This window comes from Ambystoma mexicanum, chromosome 6q, assembly GCF_040938575.1.
Source record: "Ambystoma mexicanum isolate Mex_15411 chromosome 6q, UKY_AmexF1_1, whole genome shotgun sequence".
Lineage (NCBI taxonomy): Eukaryota > Metazoa > Chordata > Amphibia > Caudata > Ambystomatidae > Ambystoma > Ambystoma mexicanum.
Genome location: NC_090937.1, coordinates 1,652,148,846 through 1,652,166,209, shown reverse-complemented (window position 1 = coordinate 1,652,166,209; position 17,364 = coordinate 1,652,148,846). Strand labels below are relative to the sequence as shown.

Genomic DNA, 17,364 nt, shown 5'->3' with positions numbered 1-17,364 from the left:
TCCAATGTCTAGAAAGGTTATGAATGGGCGGGATCTGTGCGTAGGCACTGATATGCAGCGGCATGTTAGGTTTTACAGTGCAACCCACATACGTGTGCCCTGTGAGGGCGCGCCATGCAACCGTTAATGGAAAAGTGGTGTGTTCGGAGAGGTTGGGAAGACTTGGTGGTATTGTCCCATCAATGAGGGTCAGATGATGTCGTTACCAGATGCTATTAAGCCACTCCCTCCCCTGCACCTCCAAAGCGCCCCCAACACTAAATACAATTCTAGCATGTAGAAAACACACCTATGCCATGCCACGTGCCCTTTTAAAAGGGACTGCCATCACAAAACGTACAGATGACTTGCTCCCCAGGTGTCATACTGCCCAATGCTAGGTGCCCCAGAGCACAGTTAAATAAGCTCCCCTACCTCACCCCCACATCAGCTGGGCAACCACACTTCGGCCTCACAGTGGCTGTGCCTGCTGACTCCCACGTGCTGTGTGGGTGAGGGTAAGCCGAATATTCTTCACCAGGGACTCACGCTCCGTAGAGGCTACTGTGTGCGCTAGAGGACCCTCATAGGAAATCCGAGTAACCTCTGAGATAAGAGGAAAGGCAGGAGGCGATGCACCATCTCTGCCGAGGCGCAATGTGGGAGGATAACGGGGAAAAGGCGTAAAGTATCCTTCAGAATGGAAACAAAGGCGGCCCCCTCGGCTCGCACCAAGACGGCCCGGCGCAGCTGCAAGATACACCGATGCAGACCTCCGCAGGAAACATCACACAGCACCGGGAAAGGCGAGCTCCAGAGACGGTCTCCTAACACAGTCGATGACAGGAGTGCTTCCTGGGACGCTGACATTTGGGGAGAAGGCGACTTGCGGCATGAGCTGGCGACCAGCCAAGTGCAAGAACGCAGAACACAAGGCTTCTGTTGAGGTAGTCCACGAGCGAGCTGGCCAGTCCAGCTGGCGTCCAGGGACACTCCAAAAGGGCAGGATCCTCGAGAAGGTGGCGAGACTAGTTGGTCCCACTAGTCCAAGGATTGAAGCACTACCCGGAATACAGGTGGCCACGCTGGGCTTTTCAAGGCTGTAATCGCTCTCTTCATTAGCAAACATGCTTTGTTTCCATCCATTGGTATGATAGTAGCCTGGTCCTCTCATCCTCTCCCCATTCAGTGGCTGTGATGGCTGTCATCAGGTTAAGCATTCGCCTACACTTGCCTATCATTAGCAAACGTGCTTTGTTTCATACCTCTGTATGATAGTAGCCTGCTCCTCTCATCCTCTCCCCATTCAGTGGCTGTGATCGCTGTCATCAGGTTAAGCATTCAATTACACTTGCCTATCATTAGCAAACATGCTTTGTTTCATACCTCTGTATGATAGTAACATGCTCCTCTCATCCTCTCTGCATTCAGGGGCTGTGATCGCTCTCATTAGGTTAACCATTCCTTACACTTGGGTATCATTAGCAAACATGCTTAGTTTCTATCCCTCTGTATGATAGTAGCCTGCTCCTCTCATCCTCTCCCCATTCAGTGGATGTGATTGCTGTCATCAGGTTAAGCATTTGCTTACATTTGCCTATCATTAGCAAACCTGCTTTGTTTTATACCTCTGTATGATAGTAACATGCTCCTCTCATCCTCTCCCCATTCAGTGGCTGTGATCGCTGTCATCAGGTTAAGCATTCAATTACACTTGGGTATCATTAGCAAACATGCTTTGTTTCATACCTCTGTATGATAGTAGCCTGCTCCTCTCATCCTCTCCCCATTCAGTGGATGTGATTGCTGTCATCAGGTTAAGCATTTGCTTACATTTGCCTATCATTAGCAAACCTGCTTTGTTTTATACCTCTGTATGATAGTAACATGCTCCTCTCCTCCTCTCCCAATTCTGTCGTCTGTGGGGTCCTATTTTCCATCATAATGTCTCAAATAAACTATCAGTGTTTATGATTCACACTTAGTTTTTATTTTCACGCTTTGCAATAAGGGTGTCATCGTTGCCTTGCACCAATGTATTGGTAGGGTGCTGGACATCCATAGCTTGTTAAAGAGATCCAGAATAGTTTACCTACACCTCCCCTTTAGTTTTTCTAAATACACACATCTTATGCCATCCTCCCCAGGGCGACTGGCTTTGCCTGCTTTGAGTTCAATTCCACTCTGCTATTGAGAATTCTTCTTCTACGTAATTTGTCCACCTCTCTATTCCGATGTCCGGTTGAGAGTACATAGTTCATTGTTACAAAACATTTGAATGTTAGGGTGAGTCTTGAGGAAAATGAATTGAGCACCGAGCTCAGTGAGCCTTACGCACTTAGTAATTGAGGTAAATAACCCATCCATCACAGACATATTTGTCAAATATAAAGAGCTGTGGTCATTCTCATGTTTCCAAAATGCTCTTTGATTTTAATCTAAGCCTGTGTGAGCAAAGGGCGTGATATTGAAGGAATACCTGCTGTTGTGCTGTGGCTGCGTCTCAGCTGTCCTACCAGCTGTCTAACCAGGAAGAGAAACGCCAGAATTGTGTGTGTGTGGAGAAGCGCCGTCGCGCTGAGAAGCCCTGCCCCCTCTGCTCCGGGTACCGCCTACGCAGGAATTGTGCCTGTAAAACAGTGCCCCAGGCAACCTTGCGGCGCTAGCCCGTGTGAGCAAAGTGCGTGATATTGAAGGAATACCTGCTGTTGTGCTGTTTGGCTGCTTGCTGTGGCTTTGGCAGCAAACTAACTACACGACGGGGGCTAGTTGAAGAAAGGACCCTGCAAATTCGAGTGAGAACCTATATGAGGAGCTGCATGACGAAATGAAGTTGGTACCTGTGGAAACGCTGACCGCGGGTTTAAGAACTCGCCTCCAGGTAAGACAAAGATTTACCTCTCTCCCAGAAGTCGAGGCCAATTCAGACCATTTACCTAGAGTGGTGCATAAAGACCTACCCATGCTAAAACAGACACGCTTACCATTCAACCCCAAGAAGCGAAAGAGTCTCTCGGTGGGGGCCGACATGATTATTGAAAAGAACATGCCGACACACTTGGGAATCAAGGACAAATTAGATCCTGCCCTAAAACCGTATGATCCCCAAAGTATCCTCACCACCCCAATCTCAGTGGCCAGTTCAAGTCACCTACCTTTGGATTCCCGCAAAACCCAATGCGCTGATGGGCGATTGGGCGGTGGTGAACTGGGTGACCAAGGTACTAGCCACGTAGGGGAAAACGGCAGGATGGACAGCTCCTCCCCCATTAAAGAGCACAAAAGCTGTATGGGTCAAATAAATGAGAAACCATGTGAGAACTCTGAAAAAGCTCAAGATAGGTCGGTAAAAGAAACCGAGGAAGAGAATACAGAGCTAACAGAAAAATCAAGATCAAGCGAAGGAATGGGATGAGTCGGACCAAACTTCAGACTTAAGTGATCTCATTGAAATGATAGATAAAAACAAGGAAGAGGAGGAATGGGACAGCATCAGTTTATCTGATTGGCAAACCATAGATAACTGGGAAACTGCTGACCAGGGAGTTCAATTAAAAGATCTTAAGACATTGAAATCCCAAAGAGAGAAACTGACAAAGATGCCATTGAAACCAGCTAAAAAGGCAGACCCTTCACAGAAGGATCCCCTCCGTGAAGATCAAAGAGCCACCTCTCTGTTTCAAACTTTGGAACAAAAAAGGAAGCTGCAGGGCATCAAAGTCAAGAAAGTCCAAATAGAGCCAGGAAAGCTCCTGCCAAAATAATCAATTTAAAAAAATGAGGGGGAGAAAGTGGAAGACGATCAGAGCGAAAGCATCCCCCCCCCCCGAAGTGCCAGGAGAGCAAGGCCACCTAAAGGCGGCTATCTAAAGCTAGAAACAAAAGCCCAAGAAGGGTAGTGCTGAATAGGAGCTATGTGATGACTCTCTTCAATCAAACTTCAATCTTATGCACAATAGCAACAGAGGACATAAAAATTATGGAATTTCTGAAAGAAAGGCGGATGGACCAAGTTATATTACACCTAAACTCCAATAAGATGAAGCAGAAATTGCTGGAGGCCAGTGACATCCTTAGAAAAAAGGGCTTCCGATTAGAAAGTCTGGAAGATAGATCAAACGCAGACAATACAAAAGAAACAAATAAGGATATAAAAGAACACAAGGAGGTGAAGAAAGCATATAAAGAAAGGACTTAAGAGAAAAAGCAAAAGAACTATCGAAAACTCAAAGGGAAAGACAATTCACAATTAAAAAAAAGTGCAGAGCAAATGAAAACCCTGAGGTTTACTGTGGATAACTCAGGGAATACGAGGAAAAGCAAAATCAACCCCAAGGAAGGAAATAAGATCCCCAATGACTGGACATGGATGGCCAGCACCTTAAACACAAAGAAAAACAATAGATTGAAGAGGAGCCCCAAAGAAATGTCTACTGTGCCTCACGGAACACCAGAGGCTTTAAGCATTTGTTTACTAATGACAGTAGTTTCATGGGCAAATATGACCTCATTTCCATCCAGGAATCCTGGCTGCAGGATAGTCCAGTCTGTGAGGGATATGAAGTCTACATTAATCCGGCCAGAAAGGGGCCAAAAGGGAGACTATTCGCCGGCCTTATGATTCTAAAACAACTAGACAGCCCCCTGCAAGTTCTGGAACACCATATCCCAAATCCCTACGTGCAAATATTAAAAATAGCATTTAATTCAGAGGAGAATGAAGGGCCATCCAAGTTGTTACCTACTGGAGCGAAAATATGCCGAAACTGGATGGCTACCTAAAAGACATCATGAATGCCATCGACAAGTCAATGACGGAGGTCAAAGACCAGCTGATACTTCTTAGCGGAGACCTAAACATCAAATTTCTGGACACAGAGGGTAAGATCAAAAAGGTAGAACATCTAGTAGGGAAAGAACAAAAATGGATGGAGGAAATGCAAATCCAAGATATGAGGATGTTAAATAGCCAGACGAGATACGACCTGACAGGAGCTAATACATGGCACAGTGGAAAAGCCCGAGCTTGCCTGGACTATTGTTTTGTAGGAGGTAATACAATGGAATGGATAAACTCCTTTACAATAAAGAAACAAACAAACTGCGACCATGGCCTACTGGAAACAGAATTCGCTTGGAAAATAAGACCATCCCTGAAGAGAAAAGGAACGATCGAAACGGAAGGTTCCTGGGGAGGAAATCGTTTAAGGATTAAAAAACAGTCAATCCCACAGCTGGTGCAAAAATTAAATTGCCATAGGGAATAGAGAAGATGTGGTTGAATACGAATGGCTGCTTGAAGCTTTTGAGGTCAAGTATGATCCAACATGCATATGACAAACTCTTAGTGGCCAGAAGGAAACAATACAGAGCTGATCTGACACACATTAAAAAGGCTAATTCTAGTGATAAAGACGAACAATGCAGGAAGTGTCGGCAAACATATAAAAACTGGCTTTGCACAACTCGATTTATACGAGCACAAGGAGACGCAGAGAAAATGCTAGCCGCAGTGTCAGCAAATAATGCAAGAAGCACGTGGGACATAATCAACAACAGGGACCTCACCAAATCTGAATTAGGTCTAAACCAAGTCTCAGAGGAAAATTGGTTTAAACACTACACCCCACTATATGAGGGGAAAAATAAGAAAATGGCTATAGATAAGGCTCCTGAAAAAAACTCCCTGGGCTCTAGAATTCGACAGAGATGACATTGTAAGGCTGATAAAAAAAGAAGTGCTTCTAGTGCAGCGGGCCCAGATGGCATCTCAAACAAAATGCTGTAAGACAGCTGTGAGGAATGGTTAGACTTAATCTATGCATTGTTTCAACAAATAAGGTGATCAAGGCAAATCCCCTCCTCTTGGAGAGAGGCATACATTGTACCAATCTATAAAAAATGGTAGAGGGACCCCCAGAAATTATAGACCAATAACGTTGCTGGACTCAATAGGCAAACTATTTGCGTCTATCTTGCTAAGAGACCTGAAAAAATTGGCTACACAGGCCAAAATCCTGGACGAGAGACATACAGCTTTCATCAGTGGAGTAGGAACAGCCTTAAATTTGTTCCTAATTAATCTTATGAAAGCAAAGGCTTTAGAAGAAAATAAAGCCATCTATTTAGCCTTTATTGATCTCGAACAGGCGTTCGATGGGATCAACCGGGATCGCCTGTGGCAAAAAAATGGGAAAATGGGGATGCCCGGTTCACCTTTTAGAAGCCATCCAAGCCCTGTACACGGACACCACGATACAGGTCCCTTCCTCTTTGTTCTATACATGGCAGACATGAAGATTACACAAGATCAGACCCGCGCCTTCGCCCCAAAGATCAATGGGAGGGAAGTGCCATGGATGTTGTATGCTGACGATGCAGTATTTGCCGACCAAACGCCCATCGGACTACAGCGAAGTGGCCTTTAATAAGTACCTAATAGAAAATGACATGAAAATAAACATCAAGAAATCCATGGTACTAACAATGAAGTCCTGTCGTGGAAAAAGAGCGGTAATGAAGCATCACGTCTGGCTGCTAGAGAATGAAAAACTGGAGGTGGTGGATACAACATTATATCTTGCACTAAGGATAAACAAAAACTGTAATGAAGAAGGCCACTACGCATTGATGCGGGAAAAACTAACGACTTTGACTAACCAAGGGCTGATAATAAATTGAAGGTACGGAAAGTTCTTTTTGACGCCTATTACAACCTTTTATAAACAAAAGGTGTCAGCTGTAATTACTTATGGAGCTGAGGCCTTGCTAGCCCTGAGCTGGGAAGTTTGGAACTTACGTGAGTCTTACTTCTCGTGGAAAATCATATGCCTTCCAACCTCGCTGCCGATTGAGCTCATAAGAACGGAATTAAGGCTCCAATCCTTGGCGTCAATAGTGCTATGAAAAACTCTATCTCTTTACCGCAAATGCATTCTTGACAAACCACCTCAACCATATGAAATACTAGCCCAGTCAGGGCCAATAAATAGAGATATGATACTCCAATGCTCGAAAATGAAATGCAAGGCCATCTTGGAACAGTTCAGTATCTCTGAGGATACGTTGAAATACAATCTGGACAAGGCAAAAAGAACTATCCAGGAAAAAGGCTGACAAGAAACTCAAGCCAAGAAACTGATAAGAAACTAGTGTCATAACATCATATGGGAACGAAAAACATTGAAGACCCTCCCACCATATCTAAAGAAGTTTCCATCACGCCACTACAGAGACCTTCTGCTGAGATGCAGACTGATCATCTGGAACTCTAGAGAGGTAAAATGGAGGAGAAAGCAACTAGAAAAATCAAAAGCATATTGTAGGTTCTGTGAAAACAAAGAACACCGGGAATCTGTGAGACACATTATGCTAACCTGTCCGGCCCTGGCACTGAAACGCCAGACGGCTATGGGGAGCTATACTTCCAAGATTTCACCAGATATGGAGGAGGAATACGGGGAGAGACTATTGACAGCTGAAAAAGTTGGAAGAACAATAGACGCTTTAAAATTTGTGGAATCCTTAATATTGGGATTGGAGGAGGAAGGATCTGGAGAGAAAGGGAAATAAACGGGCTCACAATACTTCCCTGCTTAAATGGCAAAGGAGAATAACATTACATATCGTCAAACAATGAACATTTGCTTGATGTGACGAAATTGAAATCGAAAGTGAATGTGGTAAATGTTAAAGGTTTACATTGTTTAACCAATTAAAAAAAAAAAATGTTTTATGCAAAGCAGCCAAGAACCCTGATTGGTATTCTTTGTCCCCTTTCTCGTGTGATTATTTACTGCAATAGGAGATTTCCAGACTGACAATTTTAGGATGATAACCTACAGAAAAATATTTATATGATACTTCTAGGTTGTGATAATATGCTTTGCTCAGTAAGACAAGTGTAATTTGCAATGCTGGTACAATTAAATAATGTACTTGTTTTAAATAGCTTCTTTTGCTGAAAACACACTCCATTGTTCTCACTGGCTTTCCTCACACTCATATTAAAACCAAGGCTCTGTTTCTTCCGTGAGTGCCAAGGCAATATTTAGGTAATAAGCCACGGGACTGCGGGCCATTACCGCATAAGGTAATGCCCCCGGGGCCCATAGTTAGGGACCCGAGAGTAGCGAGGGCCTTAACGAAGGGCACGGGGTCATTACCGCATGCAATAATGGCCCATAGTCGACATACACGATGCTCGGGATACTAGCAGTAAATTAGAAAAATGCTGTCTCATTAGTACACTTCGCAATTACACATGGTATCGGGAACGTGCTGGCAGACATTCCGACTTCCAGGAAACACTCATCAGGGCCGCCCTAAACCTGTATTGGATGTTCTGTAAACAGAGAGGTAAGGATCACCTAGAACTCTAACTACCTGTGCACTCATGATCCAGCACGACACCTGAGCAGCATGCTGTACTTTTACGATTAAGGAGTAGAATACCCTCGCGGCCCTGGCCCTGCACATATGGCAGTTGGCAAGAGGACCCTCACGCTGTAAGGGCAGGTCATCTCATGCAACACAACACTGGTGGAATACATTCCTTCTGCCACTTTTTTAAGTGAATAGAATCAGGTGCCAATTAGAAAAGCGTTGTTCCTCTAAGGAAGGACACTTTTCTAACTTTGCATGCACCACACTAAGCTCTGTGTGAGATAAGAGGAGTGTAATTATGTGATGGAAAGACACTTTTCCTGTTTGCTGCAAATGTTGTACCTTGATAAACATAGGCACACAATATGTAAAATAAAGTGGTCTTATGTAGCGCCTGTCTGCTAATAATGTTGGCACGGCCGTGCATGGCTCTGTAAGAAAGGAGGGCAAGGTGTGTTAGTCGGATAGCTGGAAGGCAGATGCTGAAACCGGTGATGTTGATGGCTGAGGTCGGAGGTACCCGTTACCTGCGTGCCGATATGAACATCTCAATGTTGTTTGTGGTTGCTACGGTTCGTGCAGGTGAGCCGCATGGCAGCCTTCGGATTGCGGAGCGCAGAAATAGATGGCGTGCCCGTTGATAGCTGACATTAAGGTGTGCACCAGTGTCACGCAGCAGAGGATCACCTCTGTGAAGTGTAAGTATCACCTCTGACACTTCTTCTCTGTTTGCCTTCCCGGCCAATCCTCTTAGAGTTGCCCACACCCCCTACTGCTCACATCTCACCCATGCGGCTGATGTCTTGCAATCCTGTTGTTGTCCCTCTACTGCTGCTTTCATACAAGGACTTGATACAGCACGCGAGCACAGCCACTAGGGCACAGCACACACAGCCCACTCACTGGCTGCATGCGAGCACAGCCACTAGGGCACAGCACACACAGCCCACTCACTGGCTGCATGCGAGCACAGCCACTAGGGCACAGCACACACAGCCCACTCACTGGCCGCACACGCGCACAGCATGGTACAGCACAGGCAGCCCACTCGCTGGCAGCACGCGAGCACAGCCACTAGGGCACAGCACACACAGCCCACTCACTGGCTGCATGCGAGCACAGCCACTAGGGCACAGCACACACAGCCCACTCACTGGCTGCATGCGAGCACAGCCACTAGGGCACAGCACACACAGCCCACTCACTGGCTGCATGCGAGCACAGCCACTAGGGCACAGCACACACAGCCCACTCACTGGCCGCACACGCGCACAGCATGGTACAGCACAGGCAGCCCACTCGCTGGCAGCACGCGAGCACAGCCACTAGGGCACAGCACACACAGCCCACTCACTGGCTGCATGCGAGCACAGCCACTAGGGCACAGCACACACAGCCCACTCACTGGCTGCATGCGAGCACAGCCACTAGGGCACAGCACACACAGCCCACTCACTGGCTGCATGCGAGCACAGCCACTAGGGCACAGCACACACAGCCCACTCACTGGCTGCATGCGAGCACAGCCACTAGGGCACAGCACACACAGCCCACTCACTGGCCGCACACGCGCACAGCATGGTACAGCACAGGCAGCCCACTCGCTGGCAGCACGCGAGCACAGCCACTAGGGCACAGCACACACAGCCCACTCACTGGCTGCATGCGAGCACAGCCACTAGGGCACAGCACACACAGCCCACTCACTGGCTGCATGCGAGCACAGCCACTAGGGCACAGCACACACAGCCCACTCACTGGCTGCATGCGAGCACAGCCACTAGGGCACAGCACACACAGCCCACTCACTGGCCGCACACGCGCACAGCATGGTACAGCACAGGCAGCCCACTCGCTGGCAGCACGCGAGCACAGCCACTAGGGCACAGCACACACAGCCCACTCACTGGCTGCATGCGAGCACAGCCACTAGGGCACAGCACACACAGCCCACTCACTGGCTGCATGCGAGCACAGCCACTAGGGCACAGCACACACAGCCCACTCACTGGCCGCACACGCGCACAGCATGGCACAGCACAGGCAGCCCACTCGCTGGCAGCACGCGAGCACAGCATGGTACAGCACAGGCAGCCCAGCACAGCATGGTACAGCACAGGCAGCTGCTAGGGCACAGCGTGCACGGCTGCTAGGGCACAGCGTGCACGGCTGCTAAGGCACAGCGCACACAGCCCACTCACTGGCGGCACACGCGCACAGCATGGTACAGCACAGGCAGCCCACTCACTGGCTGCACGCGCGAACAGCTGCTAGGGTACAGCACACACAGCCCACTCACTGGCCGCTCACGCGCACGGCTGCTAGGGTACAGCACACACAGCCCACTCACTGGCCGCACGCGCACACGGCTGCTAGGGTACAGCACACACAGCCCACTCACTGGCCGCACACGTGCACAGCTGCTAGGGCACAGCACACACAGCCCACTCACTGGCCGCACGCGCACACGGCTGCTAGGGTACAGCACACAAAGCCCACTCACTGGCCGCACACGCGCACAGCTGCTAGGGCACAGCACACACAGCCCACTCACTGGCTGCACGCGTGCGCGGCTGCTAGGGTACAGCGCACACACAGCCCACTCACTGGCCGCACACGCGCACGGCTGCTAGGGTACAGCACACACAGCCCACTCACTGGCCGGAAGCGCGCACGGCTGCTAGGGTACAGCACACACAGGCCACTCAATGGCCGCACACGCGCACGGCTGCTAGGGTACAGCACACACAGCCCACTCACTGGCCGCACACGCGCACAGCTGCTAGGGCACAGCACACACAGCCCACTCACTGGCTGCACGCGTGCACGGCTGCTAGGGTACAGCGCACACACAGCCCACTCACTGGCCGCACACGCGCACGGCTGCTAGGGTACAGCACACACAGCCCACTCACTGGCCGCACGCGCACACGGCTGCTAGGGTACAGCACACACAGCCCACTCACTGGCCGCCCACACGCACAGCATGGTACAGCACAGGCAGCCCACTCGCTGGCAGCACGCGAGCACAGCTTGGTACAGCACAGGCAGCCCACTCACTGGCCGCACGCGCGCACAGCATGGTACAGCACAGGAAGCTGCTAGGGCACAGCGTGCACGGCTGCTAGGGCACAGCGCACACAGCCCACTCACTGGCGGCACACGCGCACAGCATGGTACAGCACAGGCAGCCCACTCACTGGCTGCACGCGCGAACAGCTGCTAGGGTACAGCACACACAGCCCACTCACTGGCCGCTCACGCGCACGGCTGCTAGGGTACAGCACACACAGCCCACTCACTGGCCGCACGCGCACACGGCTGCTAGGGTACAGCACACACAGCCCACTCACTGGCCGCACACGCGCACAGCTGCTAGGGCACAGCACACACAGCCCACTCACTGGCCGCACGCGCACACGGCTGCTAGGGTACAGCACACAAAGCCCACTCACTGGCCGCACACGCGCACAGCTGCTAGGGCACAGCACACACAGCCCACTCACTGGCTGCACGCGTGCACGGCTGCTAGGGTACAGCGCACACACAGCCCACTCACTGGCCGCACACGCGCACGGCTGCTAGGGTACAGCACACACAGCCCACTCACTGGCCGCACGCGCGCACGGCTGCTAGGGTACAGCACACACAGGCCACTCAATGGCCGCACACGCGCACGGCTGCTAGGGTACAGCACACACAGCCCACTCACTGGCCGCACGCGCTCACCGTTGCTAGGGTACAGCACACACAGCCCACTCACTGGCCACACGCGCGTACGGCTGCTAGGGTACAGCACACACAGCCCACTCACTGGCCGCACGCACGCACTGCTGCTAGGGTACAGCACACACAGCCCACTCACTGGCTGCACGAGCGCACGGCTGCTAGGGTACAGCACACATAGCCCACTCACTGGCAGCACACGCGCACAGCATGGTACAGCACAGGAAGCCCACTCACTGGCCACAAGCAGGCACAGCTGATAGGGCATAGCCCTCACAGCCCACTCACTGGCAGCATGTGCGCACGGCTACTATGGGCACGTATGCTGTGCTTGCCCGCTGACACCAATTTAGAGGAAATAGTAACCCACTGCCGAGGAAGAAAAACACACTCTTTGTCACAGAACCTCCCTCCACCACTGGCACCAAATGATGCCTCTGACACTGCCTCACGTGTATACATGTAATATGCGAGCGGACAGTATGTCATTACCTCCACGGAACACACTATGGCGCTGTGCCCCGGTAGGAGCCATCAGGCCAGAACCAGTAAAAGGACCGAATCAGGGCTGGGGCAGTGAAGGGAAGCAAGCACCCTATGAGAGCAAAGACAGAGCTGGAAGTGGGTAATGGAATGGGCAGGCTGGAGGCGCAGGGGGCATTTATCTGTTCTCAGTATCTATGTTGGAAGAGTTTACAGATGGTGGCTTCTTAACAAGGCCCCAGGGTGCAACACCCAAGCGGGCTCTTTGCTGTTGCAAAATGTGTTTGAGCCTTTGCCAACAGACATATTTATAGAACAACGAAAAGCGAAAGCATTTATGAAATGTACATTCATAAGACAATATAATTAAAAAGTGTAGATACGTGGTGAAATAACCAAATGGGTGTCGCTAAGTCAAGGTCTCTTGGAAACAAGTTATGTTTGGGCGTGCTGCTTCTCTGTTGATTACCCCTGCACGTGAAAGCAATATGTGGAGGCCCCCGGGGGCCTAAGCGGAGCCATCTGAATAGACCCCCTGCGGAGTGTCCGATCAGCCTGGAGACATACCTTCTGATTCAGCGTCCAATGTGAGGTGTATCCAAGTATCGAGGCAGACATATTAATAGACATAGCTAGATAATGATATTAATATAGATAGATATGTAAGAAATACTATCACATTTGTATTTAGTGCTTCATGCATCTCCCACATGCTTCTAACCACTGTAATAATATATGTCAATATTAACTACACTCTCATTGTACTCAACTGAATTACTCTTCGAACTCTTAGTAAAGGCACCGGTGCTAAGTCCTCAGCAAGAGAGCTCGTATATAAACTATCCTACGCAAATCAGTGCTGTGGACCTAATGTGTAGCTGTTGTAATTGGTTATTTATAAAGCGCTTAATACGCAGAGGTTTCTAAGCACGGACCCGGGGATCGAAACTGCATTGCTCCACGTCGTCTTAATTTCAAGTCGAGCGCATTGCCCCTGAGCTATCCTCCCGAGACACTCGCAATCACCCGCAAACATTTGGTCCGCTCAGCCGGGGAACTAGTGTCCCGAAGCGAAGCTTGTTCCAACCGCACATTTGTGAGGAATAATCTTTTTTCAGCCATGGAATTCACAAACCGAGAAATAACGGACCACTCTGCGGAGGAAAATGCATAAAAAGTAATGTAATGTACGGAAACACAGCTTGTCTTAAAATATGTTTAGCACTTGGTGCCTGTGGCGTTGCCCCGTAAGGGCTGCGCACGCGGCGGCGTGACGTTGCACGTCGCCGCGTGCGGCTTAAATAAACGGGGCGTTCCCGGAACCGCAGAGCGACCGGGGAGCCCGAACCTAACGGACGTGTGAGTCTGAGCTCTGTTGGGTTGGGGGCTCACGGGCACGCCTGGGGGGCCAAGGACGGACCCCCAACAGTGGCGACGAGTGATGTCGGATGCCCGGGCCCGGCGGTGAAAGGCGTCCGGAATTTTTCTGAAACGATCAGAACGTTCACGGACGTTTCGTTTCATGCCGTGGCTGCGGACCGCACACGCGGCTGGCGGCCATTTTGCAGACGAGGCCGCGGAACTTCTCGGAGCTCCGGTTCGGACCGAGAAGGTGATCCGGGTCTAATTTTTGGATCTTGTGGGTGCTGAGGACATGATCCACACGCCCATGCCCATTTTGTGAATTTTCATTAAATTTTGGGATTGTTACGTCGAGTGTTAGCCAGGACAAGGGCTAAGATGGCAGGGCCTGCTTAGCCTAGTCCATCCACGTGGCTCAATTTTTGGGACCTCTACACAGCAGTGCTTTGCTGCAAGGTGGCAACAAGGCACTTCCTCGCCCCCTTCATCATCAGGACACTCTTTTGATCCTCTTCATCATCACAAGGTGGTGGCAGTTATCAGAGGTCTTCTGCATCTTTCAGCATCTGCATCCTTCCGCATGGTGGTGGTGGAAATCTGAGTTGCGGCCTCAGGTCTGGTAGTGGGGTGCCTGTGCGCTCAGTCCCATGTCCGACAGTGACCAGGACGGTGACACCGCGGATCCTGGGGAGGAATCTCAGGACGAAGGTCAGGCGGCCCAGCCGGCAGCTCTGCAACCGCTGCCACCGGGAAATCAGGGGCCTGCACCACAGGCACCACTAGGGGCACAGCCTGTCGGCCCCATCATGGCTCAAGCTAGAGCCCAGGCGGCCCTGCAACCGATACCAGAATTCGATCCTACGGGCCCTCCATCCAGTTTGGGGCCCCGATGGAGGAGGTGGGTGGCCCGCCTGGACATGTACTTCAGGGCTGCTCGAGTGGATGATGATGACAGCATGGTAGCCACCATGCTGTATTCGGCGGGAGCCACGGTTCAGGAGATCTTCGAGTCGCTGACTCCGGTGGACCAGACCTATGGTGCGGCGAAAGCGGCTCTCCTTGCGCACTTCCTTCCACTTGCCAACGTGGACTTCGAGAGATTCGTGATGCTGTCGGCCAAGCAGAAGGATGATGAGACTTTGGACACGTTTTACGGCCGCCTACGCCGCCTCTCCCAAGGGTGCGCGTGGGGGGACGCGGAGGACATGATACGGACAATGCTGATCCAAGCATGCTCCTCCGGCAAACTGAGGAGACAGGTCCTCAGGGAGCCGGGAATCACTCTGCACCGTATACTAGAACTGGGTCGATGTCACGAAGTGGCTGAGGCACGGGCGAGCAAGATGGAAGCAGGCTCACGCTCGATCAAAGCCGAAGAGGTGTGCGCTGTGTGGCGGGGCGGCAGAGGAACGAGAAGGCCTGGCGGAGCCCCCCGAGACAGGGCAGGAAGGTCGGGGGAGTCATTCCAGAAATGTGGCTATGACCTCCCCCACTCCACAGAGTGCCCAGCCGCAGGAAGAACATGTGGCCGATGTGGCCTGCCGGATCACTTCGCGAGAGTGTGCAAGTCGGCGCTACCTGTCATGGTACCCAGAGGTCCTGCCCGAGTCTGGACTCCGCGTCAAACCCGGCCATCCAACGTGGCCCAGGTGGATCAAGCGGAAGAGGAGGCTCAGGCAGAGGAGGCTGAAGCAGAGGAGGATGAAAACATTTTCTTCGTCTCAAGCATGGGGGTCCTGAAAGGCAAAAGCAGGAGGCAGCCAAGATGCGTAGTGGAGGTGAACCGCTCGCCTGTCCCCGTGCTGGTGGACACAGGGGCATCGGTCAATGTCATGGCTAGGGGACATTATGACGCTCTTGACCCATTGCCGGACCTGGCTGCGCCAAGAGCTCGCATCTTCGCCTTCGGTGGACTCGAGCCCATACCGCTGGATGGAGCGTTCGTGGCGAAGGTGGAGCATGAAGGTTCGAAGATCAGAGCCCGATTCTACGTCACCCCCATAAGCAACAACACCCTGCTAAGCTGCGCGGCTGCGGAGGCACTCGGGATAGTGAGTTTTGCGTACTCAGTATACCTGGAAAGACATCAACGATCTACTGGACAAGTACGCAGCCCTGTTCAATGGCATTGGGAGAATGACGGGTGATCCAGTCCGGCTACACATTGACGACTCATTACAACCTATCGCCCTGAAACACCGGAGAGTTCCTTTTCATCTGAGAGAGCAAGTCGATAAGGAACTGGACAACCTGGTGGCCTTGGACATCATCGAGAAGGTGGAAGGCCCAACACCATGGGTGTCCCCCATTGTCGTGGCCAGGAAACCAAAACAGCCGGACTCCGTTCGCATCTGCGTGGACATGAGGCTGCCCAACAAGGCCATAAAAAGGGAGCGACACCTGACCCCGACCATCGATGACATAATTGCTGAGGTACAGGGGGCCAGATTCTTCTCCAAACTCGACCTCAGAGCAGGGTACCATCAAGTTGTCCTCCATCCTGAGTCCCGGTACATAACGACATTCACCACCCACCGGGGACTCTACAGGTACAAGAGGTTGAGTTTTGGGGTTTCGTCGGCTGCCGAAGTGTTTCAGAACATTATCCGGGGTGCACTTGCTGATCTTGAAGGGGTGCTCAACATCAGTGATGACATTTTGGTGTTTGCCAACACGGAGGTGATCCACCTGAAGCGCCTGGCCAAAACCTTCGAGAGACTGCAGTCATTGGGCCTCACCCTCCATAGGGACAAATGCGAATTCCTGCGCCCATCAATAGAATTCTTTGGGTTCGTGTTCAAGGAGGGTGGGGTGTCACCCTGGATGTGGTCGCTGTGAAGGGGTCAATGGTGACGGCCTCCGATGGGCGGACGGCTGTCACCCGCAACGTCAGCTTCTTCAAGAAGCTGGGGGACTCGAGAACTGAACCCCCTCTGGACCCTGGTGTCGCCGAGATCCCTGAGGAAGATGGCCCCCCTCTCGGTGCCCCGGTCTCTCCGTGTCGGGAGGCTACTGTTGACGGACTGCCGGTGCCGGAGGTGAGCGGGAGGTACCCCCAGAGGACTGGGCGAGGGAAACCCGCTTACCTCAGTGAGTATGTGTTGGGACAGTTGGAGAGTCGTCCGGGGTGAGGGGGCTGACATTAAAGAGGCCTGGGTCCAGGATGGGCAAGTTGTTTGCGGTGTGATATGTTGTGTTTAACTAATAAAGTAATTGTGTGTCCTCCTGAAAAAGGAGGAGTGTGGCGTTGCCCCGTAAGGGCTGCGCACGCGGCGGCGTGACGTTGCACGTCGCCGCGTGCGGCTTAAATAAACGGGGCGTTCCCGGAACCGCAGAGCGACCGGGGAGCCCGAACCTAACGGACGTGTGAGTCTGAGCTCTGTTGGGTTGGGGGCTCACGGGCACGCCTGGGGGGCCAAGGACGGACCC

At 51.5% G+C, this 17,364-nt stretch overlaps 1 protein-coding gene across 2 annotated transcripts in view; it reads right to left on the bottom strand.

Annotated features, from left to right (window-relative positions):
• Positions 1 to 17,364, bottom strand: part of LOC138516983 (uncharacterized) — a 78,421-nt gene that overhangs the window by 34,048 nt on the left and 27,009 nt on the right. The window lies entirely within an intron of this gene.